Raw genomic sequence first — 14,114 nt, 5'->3', positions numbered from 1 at the left:
ATCTGATGTGTGAGGGGTAAAGATTTGTTCCCAAGATGTAGGCTCTCTATTCACCTCACAGACTATTTCCTTTGCTGAGAAGAAACTTTTTAGTTTGATTTCATCCCATTTATTGATTCTTGGTTTTAATTCTTGTGCTATAGGAGTCTAATTAAGGAAGTTGAGGCCTAATTTGACATAATGGAGATTAGGGCCTACTTTTTCCTCTTTTAGATGCAGGATCTTTGGCTTTATTCCTAGGTCCTTGATCCATAATTAATATACAATAATGATTATACAATATACAATCAACAGATATATGAAAAAATGCTCATCATCTTCAGTAATTAGAGAAATGCAAATCAAAACTACTCTAAAATTTCATCTTACTCCAGTCAGAATGGCAGCTATTATGAATACAAACAACTGTAAGTGTTGAACAAGGATGTGGAGAAAAAGATTCACTCATACATTGCTGGTGGAACTGCAAATTGGTGCAGCCAATATGGAAAGCAGTTTGGCGATTCCTTGGAAAACTGGGAATGAAACTACCATTTGACCCAGCTATCCCACTCCTCTGCCTATCCCCAAAGGACTTAACACAGCATACTACAGGGACACAGCCACATGGATGTTAATAGCAGCACAATTCACAACAGCTAAACTGTGGAACCAACCTAGATGTCCTTCAATAGATGAATGGATAAAAAAAATGTGGCATATATACACAATGGAATATTACTCAGCAATAAAAGAGAATAAAATCATGACATGTGCAAGTAAATGGATGAAGTTAGAGAGAATAATGGTAAGTGAAGATAGTCAATCCCAAAAAAACAAATACCAAATGTTCTCTCTGACATAAAGAGGCTGACTCATAGTGAGGTAGGGAGGAGGAAAAAGGGAGGAATAGAGAAACTCTAGATAGGGCAGAGGGTGGGAAGGGAAGATCGGGGTCATGGGGTTAGAAATGATGGTGAAATGTGATGGACATTATTATCCAAAGTACATGTATGAAGACACGAATTAGTGTGAATATACTATGTATACAACCAGAGATATGAACAATTGTGCTCTATATGTGTAATATGAATTTTAATACATTCCACTGTCATATATCTATATAAAATTAAGAAATGGGACATATACATAAATAGACATTTATCCAGAAAAAAAGTTATACAAATGGTAAAAAATATATTTCAATATTTTCAATATCACTAATAATCAAGGAAACACAACTCAAAACCACAAAGCAATACCAGTAATAATGGTTATTATCAAAAAGACTAAAGAAAACAAGTTTTGGTGAGGGTGTGGAAAAAGTATATGTATGTGTTTGTATGTATATACATACATACACATACATACACACACACACACACACACACACCCTGCTTTAGCATTGAAACTTCCATGATATCCCCATTAATACCTACAATTTTTACATCATTATGTATCAGTTAAAATTTAAATCTCTAAAACACAGTAAAAAAAAGTGCTATAGTGCCCCCAAAGAAGTGGGTATATAAAAACTTAATAATGGTTATTAATTTTTTATCAATATTGAACAAAGAAAACTGTTACTAAATCAAACAGCTTTTGCCTTTCAGTCTAGGTATTCATGGGGTGAACAGAGACTATGATGATATTAAATCAGATACATGTGTGATTACTTTCTTTGTACCTTTTCATTCAAGGAATAGCACTTTTTTACAGATTTTACATAGTTAAACCTTTTCGTCAAGTGCTTAGTAGCCTGTGTTCTAACTTTACTCTTTTGGCCCTGGATAAATGATGTCAATTTTGTTGTGTACTAGAGAATCCAGTAAAATTTTATACAACAAATTTACTTTTGGTATTAGTGTAAGGCAAATAAAAATTCTCAGCACATGAAAGAGTTTTAAGAATACAGTGTACATGCACACAGGGATGAATATGTCAAATGCAGTAAGTTTTTGCCTTGACACTAATACCTGCTAAGAATTATGTTAATCACTATATAATCAAGTTGCTGGGGAATTATTTAGTCATTCAATAAATATGCATTGAACACACACAAAAATACTTTTATATTTGTATTCTCTTAGAGAAATGTTTATCTGGCTTGACCAAGTCAATATGAATTTGAAAGCTATGATAATTACAGTGTATGCTTATAAAATATTTAATGATTTGGGGAAAAATTATTAGAGGATTTTAGCACTTATTGCTTTGCTCTTTAATTATGCCATTTGGATATGTCAGGACAATGCAGAAAAATGATCATGCCCAGTATTTTTAGTGTGAAATTTAAAGTAATTAAACAAAAATCCTTTAGATAATTCTTTTCTTCTATACATTTTCATCATTCAAACAACGGATTTTCATTCTTATTATATTCCACACACTTAACTTTTTAAGTTGTGTACTAGAGGATTCAGTAAAATTTTATACAACAAAGTTACTTCTGAAATTAGTGTAAGTAATTTTTAAGTACAAGAAAACAAATAAAAATGTCAACAACTTAAAACACAATTCCACATGAAATTTTGTCGCATAAAAATCGACTCTAACAAAGAGCAAGCTTTCTCCTTATATTATTAGAAAAGAACCTTCATTTTAAAATTAGTGAAAGAAATAATATCAAGGATTTCTCTTTCAACTTCAAGATTACCTTAAGAAAATAAGTAATCTACTTAAAATTGTTTTTGAAGAATGGCCTTATAGAGCATGTCATCTTAAAGCCAGACCTTGCAATTTTAGAATATAAGATTATTTATTAATAGCACATCAAAGCCGTATTCATTCTCCTTTCAGGGAAAAAAATGATTTTAGGCATTTCAGAAATGATAAATGGCCATTACTTTAAATATTATTTCCTGGTTACTTGAGGTTAATTATCCAAAAAGGACTAAAGCTAATAGCTTTTGTTATATTAAACATTATCACTTAATAACTGATATTAAGCTACCTCTATGCTTATTCTTTATATTCTTCTCTTCACAAAGAAACAACTTTTTGATATCTGAATCTTCATGACGATAATACGTAGCTATGATCTGAATGACTGTTTCCTCTAATCAAGTTCAAATTTATCTCACACCTTCCTTCTTGTCTGTCATTATTTTTCTTAAAATCTAAGTTCACATAACAATTGTATTGTATTGAGCTATTTAATATTAACCTTGGGTGATTCTTGAATTTAGAATTTAAAATGACTTAGATGTCTAGTATTTTGTAATACAAGATTTTTAACAAAGTATCAAAATATTTTTAAGGCTCAGTCTTATTAAGTGACTTCAAGAACACTTTGCATGATGTTTCATATAACAAGGGATAGGAATCACATTTCTTGTGAAACCTGACTGCTTTTGCTATTTCTGAGAGAGTTAACACTGAGAAGACTTTGAAAATCAACATGTTTCCTGGAGATAGTTTTCAAATTCAGATTTTATCATTAGCCTTCTCTGATTTTTTATCACATCATTATGATATTTTTTCTTTTTCTTTTATAGATATGTGTTATAATTTCTTTTCTTTTATGGATATGTGTTATAATTAAGGACAATTCAGTTATGCTGATAGCTGAAATTGCCAAGTGTATACTGATGTCATGAGTCATGCCAATTACCGACTCCAAAATTCAACAATTACACCTCAAACATACCATGCTGAATGCCTAATTTAGGAGTTCCAGACTGCAGAAATTCTGAGAATTACTTTAACACAATTCTCTCCTTTTTTATCCCCAAATGCCACAGTTTATGTTCTATTATTTGTCATTGTTAGTGCTTCTCTAATTTATCCTCTCCTTTTTGTTACCAATTCTGTAATCCAGGCTAGGTCGTCATTACTTGCTTTGACATGTTAAATACCACCAAATAATTCTGTCTCCTTCCAGTTCCTTCCTCATTACAAGGACCTATTAAAGTCTTAGAAAGTTATATTTCTAAATTATGTATTTGATTATTTTTTTTCTCGTGGTAATTAAGAAATAAAATGAAAGTTTAATGACTTTCTAATATTCGGAGAATGTGTTTCAAATTCTTTAACATAGCATATATTATTTTTTATATTCATGCCCAAAGCTAATACTCCATACTGATACTTTACTTAACCTCCAGAAAATTCAGACTATGTGCTCTATTTTGGTCCCATATCTCCATGTAGTTGATTAAATGTTGCTTCTACCCAATATATGATTTATCAAAAAACATGTTTATCTCTAAAAACATGACTCTACACAACGTCTTAAGCTATGCTTTATCTTTGTCAAGCCACCCCCTTTTTTTTAATACACAGAACTAATTCCCTTCTCGGTAGTTTCATAGCATTTTGTGTATAGTTGACCAAAGGACTCATTACATACTACAGCAAGTAAACTATGCTTTGTATTTGAGGTACCAGGGTTTATATATTATTTATATTCATAGTCCATTTTATAAAGGAGAGAAGTTTATGTAGCTCATGGTTCTGGAAGTCCAAGACTGGACACCTGCACCTGGCAAGGGCCTTTGATGTGCCCTAACATGTTGGAGAGGTGAAGGAGCCAACAGGCACATGAGGAAAGGTAGCCTGGCTTTATAGCAACCTCCTCTCACAGTAACCAGTAAAGTTCCTAGAGAAACATTCTTATCCCAGAAGACAGATATTAATCCCTCCAAAGACCTAATCACCTTTTTAAAGGCCCTATCTCTCAACCCCACCACGTTCATAATCACATTTCAACATGATACTTAGAGAGGAAAAGCTATATCAATTATCTGGCAAAATACTCACCAAAAATACACATTCATTAAATAAAATGATCTTTAAATATCTTTTTTACTAGTTTTATAAGTTTTCCGGTGGAGCTTTTTGGTTCTTCTAAGTATAGAATCATATCATCAGCAGATAGTACTAATTTAAGTTCTTTCCCTATATGTACCACTTTAATTTCTTTCATCTGTCTAATTATCCTGGCCAGTATTTCAAAAACTATGTTAAATAGAAGTGAAAGAGGGTATCCTGTCTTTTTCCAGTTTTTAGAGGCATTGCCTTCAATTTTTCTCCATTCAAAATGATGTTGGCCTGAAGCGTAGCATAGATAGCCTTTATGATGTTGAGGTATGTTTCTATTATCCCTAGTTTTTCTAGTGTTTTGAACATGAGTGAGTGCTGTATTTCATCAAATTCTTCTTATGCATCTATTGAGATGATCATATGATTCTTATCTTTAAGTCTATTGATGTGATGAATTACATTTATTGATTTCCATCTGGTGAACCAAATTTGCATCTCTGGGATGAATCCCACTTGATCATGGTGCACCATCTTTTTGATATGTATTTGTACTTGATTTGCCAAAATTTTATTGAGAATTTTTGCATCTATGTTTATTAGAGATATTGGCCTGAAGTTTTCTTTCTTTGATGTGTCTTTGCCTGGTTTTGAGATCAGGGTGTTATTGGCCTCATAGAATGAGTTTGGAAGTGCTGCCTCTTTTTTTATTTCCTGAAATAAATTGAAGAGTATTGGTATTAGTTCTTCTTTAAAGGTCTTGTAGAACTCAGCTGTATATCCATGTGGTCCTAGGATTTTCTTGGTTGGTAGGCTTTGATAGCATCTTCTATTTCATCACTTGATATTGATCTATTTAAATTGTGTATATCTTCCTGGTTCAATCTGGGAAAATAGCATAACTTAAGAAATTTGTTGATGTCTTCTATTTTATTGGAGTATAAGTTTTCAAAATAATTTCTAATTATCCTCTGTATTTCTGTAGTGTCTCTTGTGATATTGTCTTTTCATCATGTATGCTGGTAATTTGAGTTTTCTCTCTACTTCTCTTCATTAGCATAGCTACAGGTCTGCCAATTTTATTTATTTTTTTAAAGAACCAACTTTTTGTTTTGTCATTTTTGAATTGTTTCTTTTGTTTTGATTTCATTGATCTAAACTCTAATTTTAATTATTTCCTGACTTCTACTGCTTTTGATGTTGATTTATTCTTCTTTTTCTAGGGCTTTGAGGTGTAAGGTTAGGTCATTTATTTGTTGACTTTTTCTTCTTTCAAGTAATGAAATCCATGTGGTGAACTTTCCTCTTAGTACTGCTTTCATAGTGTCCCAGAGATTTCGATATGTTGTGTCTATGTTCTCATTTACCTCTAAGAATTTTTTAATCTCCTCCTTGATGTCTTTTGTAATCCATTGTTTATTCATATTGTTTAGTCTCCAGGTGTTGGAGTAATTTTTATTTTGTCATTGATTCCCAGTTTCCATTGTGATCTGATAAAATGCATGGTAGTTTCTCTACTTTTTTTGTATTTTCTAAGATTTGCTTTGTGGCATATTATATAGTCTATTTTAGACAAGGTTCAATGTGCTGCTGAGAAGAAAGTGTATTCGCTTGATGTAGGTTGAAATATTCTATATATGCAGTTAAGTTATTGATTGTATTATTGAGTTCTATAGTAGCGGGATATAAAATCAAAACCCATAAATCAAAGGCATTTCTATATATCAGTGACAAATCCTCTGAGAGGGAAATGAGGAAAACTACCCCATTTACAATAACCTCAAAAAAGAAAATACTTGAGAATCAACTTAATGAAAGAAGAGAAAGATTTATTCACTGAAAACTACAGAACCCTATAGAAAGAAATCAAAAAAGATCTTAGAAGATGGAAAGATCTACCTTGCTCTTGGATAGGCAGCATTTATATTATCAAAATGACCATACTACCAAAAGCACTATACAGATTTAATGCCATTCCGATCAAAATCCCAATGACATTTCTCATAGAAATAGAAAAAGCAATCATGAAATTTATCTGGAAAAATAAGAAACTCATAATAGCTAAAGCAATCCTTAGCAGGGAGAGTGAAGAAGATAGCATCACTATACCACATCTTACACTACAGAGACATAGTAACAAAATCAGCATGGTATTGGCACCAAAACACACTGGCAGACCAATGGTACAGAATAGAGGACACAGAGACTAACCCACAAAATTACAATTATCTTATATTAGACAAAGGTGCCAAAAATGCATTAAAGAAAAGATAGTATCTTCCAGAAATGGTTCTGGGAAAACTGGAAATGCATATACAACAAAATAAAATTAAACCCATATCTCTCAACATGCACAAAATGCAACTCAAAGTGGATCAAGGACCTAGGAATTAAACCAGAGGCTCTCCATCTAATAGAAGGAAAAGTGGGCCCTGATCTTCATCATGTGGGATCAGGCCCCAACTTCCTTAATCAGACTCCTACAGCATAAAAATCAAAACCAAGAATCAACAAATGGGATGGGCTCAAACTACAAAGTTTCTTCTCAGGAAAAGAAACAATCTGTGAGGTGAACAGAGAGGCTACATCCTGGGAGCAAATTTTTAGCCCTCACACATCAGATAGAGCACTAATCTCTAGGGAATATAAAGAACTAAAAAGCTAAGCACCAAAAAAAACCCAAATAACCCAATCAACAAATGGGCCAAAGACCTGAAAAGACACTTCTCAGCAGAGGATATACAATCAATCAACAAATACATGAAAAAAATGTTCTAGCAATTAGAGAAATTCAAATCAAAGCTACTCTAAGATATCATCTCACTCCAGTCAGAATGGCAGCTATTATGAATACAAACAACAATAAGTGTTGGTGAGGATGTGGGGCAAAAGGTCCACTCATACACTGCTGGTGGGACTGCAAAGTGGTGCAGCCAATATGGAAAGCAGTTTGGAGATTGCTTGGAAAATGTGGAATGGAACCACCATTTGACCTAGTTATCCCTCTCCCCAGTCCATACTCAAAGGACTTAAAAATAGCTACCACAGGGACACAGCCACATCAATGTTCATAGCAGCACAATTCACAATAGCTAAACTGTGGAAACAACCTAGATGCCCTTCAATAGTGGATTAAAAAAATGTGGCATATATACACAATGGAATATTACTCAGTAATAAAAGAGAATAAAATTATGGTATTTGCAGGTAAATGGATGGTGTTGGAGAAGATAATGCTTAATGAAGTTAGCCCACCACCCAAAAAAACTAATGCAGAATGTTTTTCTGATGTAAGGAGGCTGCTTCATAGTAGTGTAGAGAGAGGGAGCATGGGAGGAATAAAGGAACTCTAGTTAGGGCAGAGTAGTGGGAGGGCAAGGGAAGGGACGGGGGTTAGCAAGGATGGTGGAATGTGATGGACATCATTATCTAGAGTACATGTATGAAGACATGAATTTGTGTGAACATACTTTATGTACAATCAGAGATATGAAAAATTGTGCTCTATGTGTGTAATAAGAATTATAATATATTCTACTGTCATTTGTTTTTAAAAAATCAATTAAAAAATTAAAAATAAATATCTTTTTTATTAGTTACACATGACAGTACAATGATCTTGACATATCATACATTTGAATCAAATGGGGTATTAATTCTCATTTTTCCAAGTGTACAGGTTGCAGAATCACATTGGTTATACGGCCACGTATATACATACGGCAATACTAGTGTCTATTTTATTCTGCTGCCCTTCCTATCCCCCTTCCTCTCCCTCCCCTCCCATCACCTCTCTCTACCCAATCTACTGTGACACATTTCTCTCTTTTTTTCTTCCCCCTCACATCATCATACATATATTTTGTATAATGATGAGGGTCTCCTTCCATCTTCCATGCAATTCCCCTTTTCCCTCCCATTCCCTCCCACCTCTCTTCCCTATTTAGTGGTAATCTTCTAATGCTCTTCCTCCCTACTCTATTTTGAGTCACCCCCCTTATATCAGAGAAGATATTTCAGCATTTGCTTTTTAGGGATTCACTAACTTCACTTAGCATAATCTGCTCTAATGCCATCCATTTCCCTGCAAATGCCATGATCTTCTTATTTTTTAGTGCTGCGTAATATTCCATTGTGTATAAATGCCACATTTTTTTTAATCCATTCATCTATTGAAGGGCATCTAGGTTGGTTCCACAGTCTGGCTTTTATGAATTGTGCTGCTATAAACCTTGATGTGACTGTGTCCCTGTAGTATGCTCTTTTTAGGTCTTTTGGGTATAGTCTGAGAAGGGGAATACCTGAGTCAAATAGTGATTCCATTCCCAGGTTTCCAAGGAATCTCCATACTGCTTTCCAAATTGACTGTACCAATTTGCATTCCCACCAGCAATATACGAGTGTACCTTTTTCCCTGCATTCTCACCAGCACTTGTTATTGTTTGACTTCATAATGGATGCCATTCTTACTAGAGTAAGATGGTATCTTAGAGTAGTTTTAATTTGCATTTCTCTAATTGCTAGAGATGGTGAGCATTTTTTCGTGTATTTATTGATTGATTGTATATCCTCCTCTGAGAAGTGTCTGTTAAGGATCATGGCCCATTTGTGGATTGCGTTATATATATTTTTTGTTGTTTAACTTTTGGAGTTATTTGTATACTCTAGAGATTAGGGCTCTATCTGAAGAGTGAGGGGTAAAAATTTGTTCCCAGAATGTAGGCTCCCTATTTACCTCACTTATTATTTCTCTTGCTGAGAAAAAACTTTTTAGTTTGAATACGTCCCATTTGTTGATTCTTGATTTTAACACTTGTGTTATAGGTATCCTATTTTGGAATTTGGAGCCTGACTCCACGAGATGGAGATTAGGGCCAACTTTTTCTTCTATTAGACACAGAGTCTCTGGTTTGATTCCTAGCTCCTGGATCCATTTTGAGTTAACTTTTGTGCATGGTGAGAGAAGGGGATTCAATTTCATTTTGTTGCATATGGATTTCCAGTTCTCCTAGCACCATTTGTTGAAGATGCTATCCTTTCTCCATTGCATGCTTTTAGCACCTTTGTCTAATATAAGGTAGTTGTAATTTTGAGGATTGGTCTCTGTGTCCTCTATTCTGTACCATTGGTCTACCTGCCTATTTTGGTACCAGTACCATGCTTTTTTGTTACTATTGCTCTGTAGTATAGTTTAAAATCTGGTATCGCTATACCACCTATTTCACTCTTCCTGCTTAGAATTGCTTTAGTTATTCTGGGACTCTTATTTTTCCAGATGAATTTCATGATTGCTTTTTCTATTTCTGTAAGGAATGCCATTGGGATTTTGATTGGCATTGCATTGAACCTATAAAGTACTTTTGATAATATGGCCATTTTAATGATATTAATTCTGCCTATCCATGAGCAAGGTATATCTTTTCATCTTCTAAGGTCTTATTCTATTTCTCTCTTTAGGGTTCTGTAGTTTTTATTGTATAGATCTTTCACCTCTTTTGTTAGGTTGATTCCCAAGTATTTTATTTTATTTTTTTGAGGATATTGTGAATGGGGTAGTTGTCCTCATTTCTGTTTCAGAAGATTTGCCACTGATATATGGGAATGCCTTTGATTTATGTGTGTTAATTTTATATCCTGCCACTTTGCTGAATTCACTTACTAATTCTAGAAGTTTCTTTGTAGAATCTTTGGGTTTTCTAGGTATAGAATCATGTCATCCACAAATAGTGCTAATTTAACTTCTTCTTTTCCTATCTTTATGCCTTTAATTTCTTTTGTTTGTCTAATTGCTCTGGCCAGTGTTTCAAGAACTATGTTGAATAGAAGTGGTGAGAGAGGGCATCCTTGTCTTGTTCCAGATTTTAGAGGTAATGCCTTCAATTTTTCTCTGTTTAGAATGATGCTGGCTTGAGACTTAGCATAAATAGCTTTTACAATGTTGAGGTAAGTTCCTGTTATCCCTAGTTTTTCTAGTGTTTTGAACATAAATGGATGCTGTATTTTGTTGATTGCTTTTTCTGTGTTTATCGAGATGATCATATGATTCTTAATAAATATCTTTTTAATTTAATGAGGAGCTTCTTGACATTGGAGAACAGCTCTTTATATTTCTATTTAAACACATCTAAATAAAAATAGAGCAAGTGTTTATATTAAAGTCATATATTGCTCATTTAGCTAATCATATCATAGGAACTACTTACTCCCTACAAAATTTTTAAAAAACCAAATTTAGAAAGAAATATATTAAGGTATTACAGTTTTTTGGTATATTTTAAAATCACTTTAATGCCTTTCTTTTGGGACTTGGTTAAGTATCTTGAACTCTTGGAACTGGATTGCTTACTGTGAGATGAGGATGTTATAAAGGCCCCACATTGTGTTTACCTTCTTCCATGTGTGCCTATTGGCCCCTTCACCTCTCAATCATGCCACAGAACAGGGCCTTTGACAGGTGCAACCATCCAATCTTGGACTTCCAGCCTCCAGAACCATGAGCTATATAACTTTTTTTCTTTTATAAAACACCTGGCCTGAGGTATTCAGTCATAACAACATAAAACATTATAATACATCTAAGTTAATGATAAAATACAGATAAGGGAAAGCAGGTAAGAGTCTCTATCTGTAGTGATTTAAGTTGAGCTTGCCTCTAGTTAGCCCCCAAGATGCAGGTCATATTTTACTGTGCTGACTTTCTTAGGAAGTCACATGTTTTTCATGCAGCTTAAGACTTCTGGCCTTCACCTAAATTTAGTTTGAAGGAAATGCTGCCATTTTCATTAGCAAAATTATCTCATCCCTTCCACTGTGTTACAAGTCCATGAAGAAAAATCGATTTAAAAGAGTTAAATATGCACATTTTAAAGGCAGCAGACAAGAATAAAAAAAGAAAAACAAAAACCACCTTTCAAGTCATTAACACTGTGTTACAAAATGTCTTATTGAGACTTGGATAATACTACATGTCTAGCAAAATAATCCAGCATTTATTATGTTAAGTTATATTGAATCGATTTCATTATAATTAAAAAATAGGAAAAGTTTAAAGCACTTGTGTCAAAACTGTAGATACTTCTCAATTTTTTTTTAGAATTATTGGACATATTTCAAAGGATCATATATATTTAATAAACTAATAATTACCTGAGAATATATGAACTGTAACTTAGAATTTCTGAAAATATTTTAGCTCTTTACTTTTTCTTAAATTGTGATATACATTGTAAATTATTTTATGATATTTTAGAAGCTTATGTTACCCTTTAAGGATGCCATTTTGAAAGATGATTCAATTCCAAATTTATGTTAATAGAAGTTCAATATATAAGGAACTCTTCTTATTTTCTCATAACTATTTTCTTGCATGGGCTGTCAATCATTCAGCAAGGAGGTCCATGAAACAGGGTAGAGGCGAGCATGGCTGTGGAGTTGCTAATCAAGACCTCCAGAGACCAAGCAGGAACCAGGTCTAATTTTATTGTATAGTTACCATGTATATATACTCAGGCAGTAGCTAGGCAGATTACAGGCATCCACCAATACAATTGCTGGCCAACTGTCCTTGCAGTGACCAATGGAAGAGCAGGCCATGGAGCAAGCACAGGGCCTGCAACACGCAGCCTCACACCCAGGGCTATGCCATTCACATGCCTACCACAGGGGAATGGTTTGCCACTCAGATGCCCTTCATGTATGCCATGTATGCAGTACTCCATGCACTTGTTCCCACATTTTCTATCAATGCATCTATCATGCAAGACAATGCATGCATATTTAAAATAAATTTGATTAATTTCATAAGTATGGTGGAAAAAGTTGATTGAATAGACGCAAAGTCTAGAGAATTCCTCTTTCCTGATGGTGATTTTTAGAACAGTTTGTCTCTTTCAATTTAATGTTAATTACATCATCATACTACTTTCTTCCTGTAACATGTTCTATTTTTATGTTTAAACATGATTTTTAGCAAGTTACAGCACAGAGAGATATGTAAAAAATATATATATATTTAACTCACTCTTCTACATCTGCTCCGTTAAGGCAATGAATATAAGTTTGGTATGCATTTATCTATATCTATACCCTATTTATATATAGTATATGTATATTATCTACCTAGAGTTCTTATTTAATTTTCAATGAAGCATAACACAGACAAAAGCATTCAAAATAAACATATATCTCAATGAATTATCACAAACAAAACCAAATGACCATCACTCCATCAAGAAATCATATATTCAACCATTAAAAATGAATGAATCCTGTCACCTATGACAACATGGAACTGGAGGTCATTACGTTAAGTGAAATAAGTCAGTCCCAGAAAGACAAGTTCTATTTGAGCTCATTCATATATGGAATCTAAAATAGTTGATCTCATCAAAGTGGGGAGAAGAATGGCAGTTACCAGAGGCTGGGGAGAGCAGTGAAGAAAGAGGGGTGAGGAGATGTGGATCAGTGCGCACCGAGGTGCAGTCAGATAGGAGCCAGTAGTTCTGGGGTGCTGTTGCACAGCAGGGCGACTAGAGGTAACAATCATGTACTATATACTTAAGGAAGCTAGGAGATAGGAATTTGAATGTTTCACCATAAAGTGAACCAAGCAGGAGGGAATTGTGTTCAATAAAAAAGCGTACAACCCACTTTAAAAAAAAAAAAAAAAAAAGAAGCGTTTAGTGTTTGAGGAAACAGATATGTATATCCTGATCTAAGCACTACACAATGTATACATGTTCAAATCACCACACGGTTATCCCATACACATGTACAATTTTTATGATTTTATGTATCAGCTAAAAAAAAATTAGCTTAAAAAAAACTTAGCATCTAAGTGGCAGCCCTTAAATGTGTTCCTGAACTGCTTTTGAACAAATTTTGATTTAAAAAAAAAAAGGAAAAGAAATAGAATAGTAACTGTCTCAGAAACTACCCTTTGCCCCTATAATCACTATTTCTGGCCACCTTCGAAAGTGATTGATTTTTCATTTCTAAGGCTGTATTTTAGCTTTCTATGATATTTTAGAAACTTATCATGAAATATTTCAAAATAAGTAGTTTTGTGTCTACTGCTGTTTGTGACATGAAGTTTTTCACATAGTAGTATTATTTAATCTGTTTTAACTGTTGTTTGGTGTTCCACTCTAGGATGTACCACAATTTATTTATCATCGTAATATTATTGTGTGTCTGGAATGTTTCTAGTTTTTCACCCACTATGGGTTGAACTGTGTCTCCCCTAATTCATATATTGATAGTCTAACCCCAGTACCTCAGTGTCTTGACCTTATTTGGAGAAAGGACCTACAGAAGTGATCAAGTTAAAATGGGTCATTGAAGTGGATGCTAAGGATGCTAATCCAGTATCACCA

The sequence above is a fragment of the Callospermophilus lateralis genome, chromosome 3 (assembly GCF_048772815.1).
Source record: "Callospermophilus lateralis isolate mCalLat2 chromosome 3, mCalLat2.hap1, whole genome shotgun sequence".
Classification (NCBI taxonomy): Eukaryota; Metazoa; Chordata; class Mammalia; order Rodentia; family Sciuridae; genus Callospermophilus; species Callospermophilus lateralis.
This window is presented reverse-complemented; position numbering follows the sequence as displayed.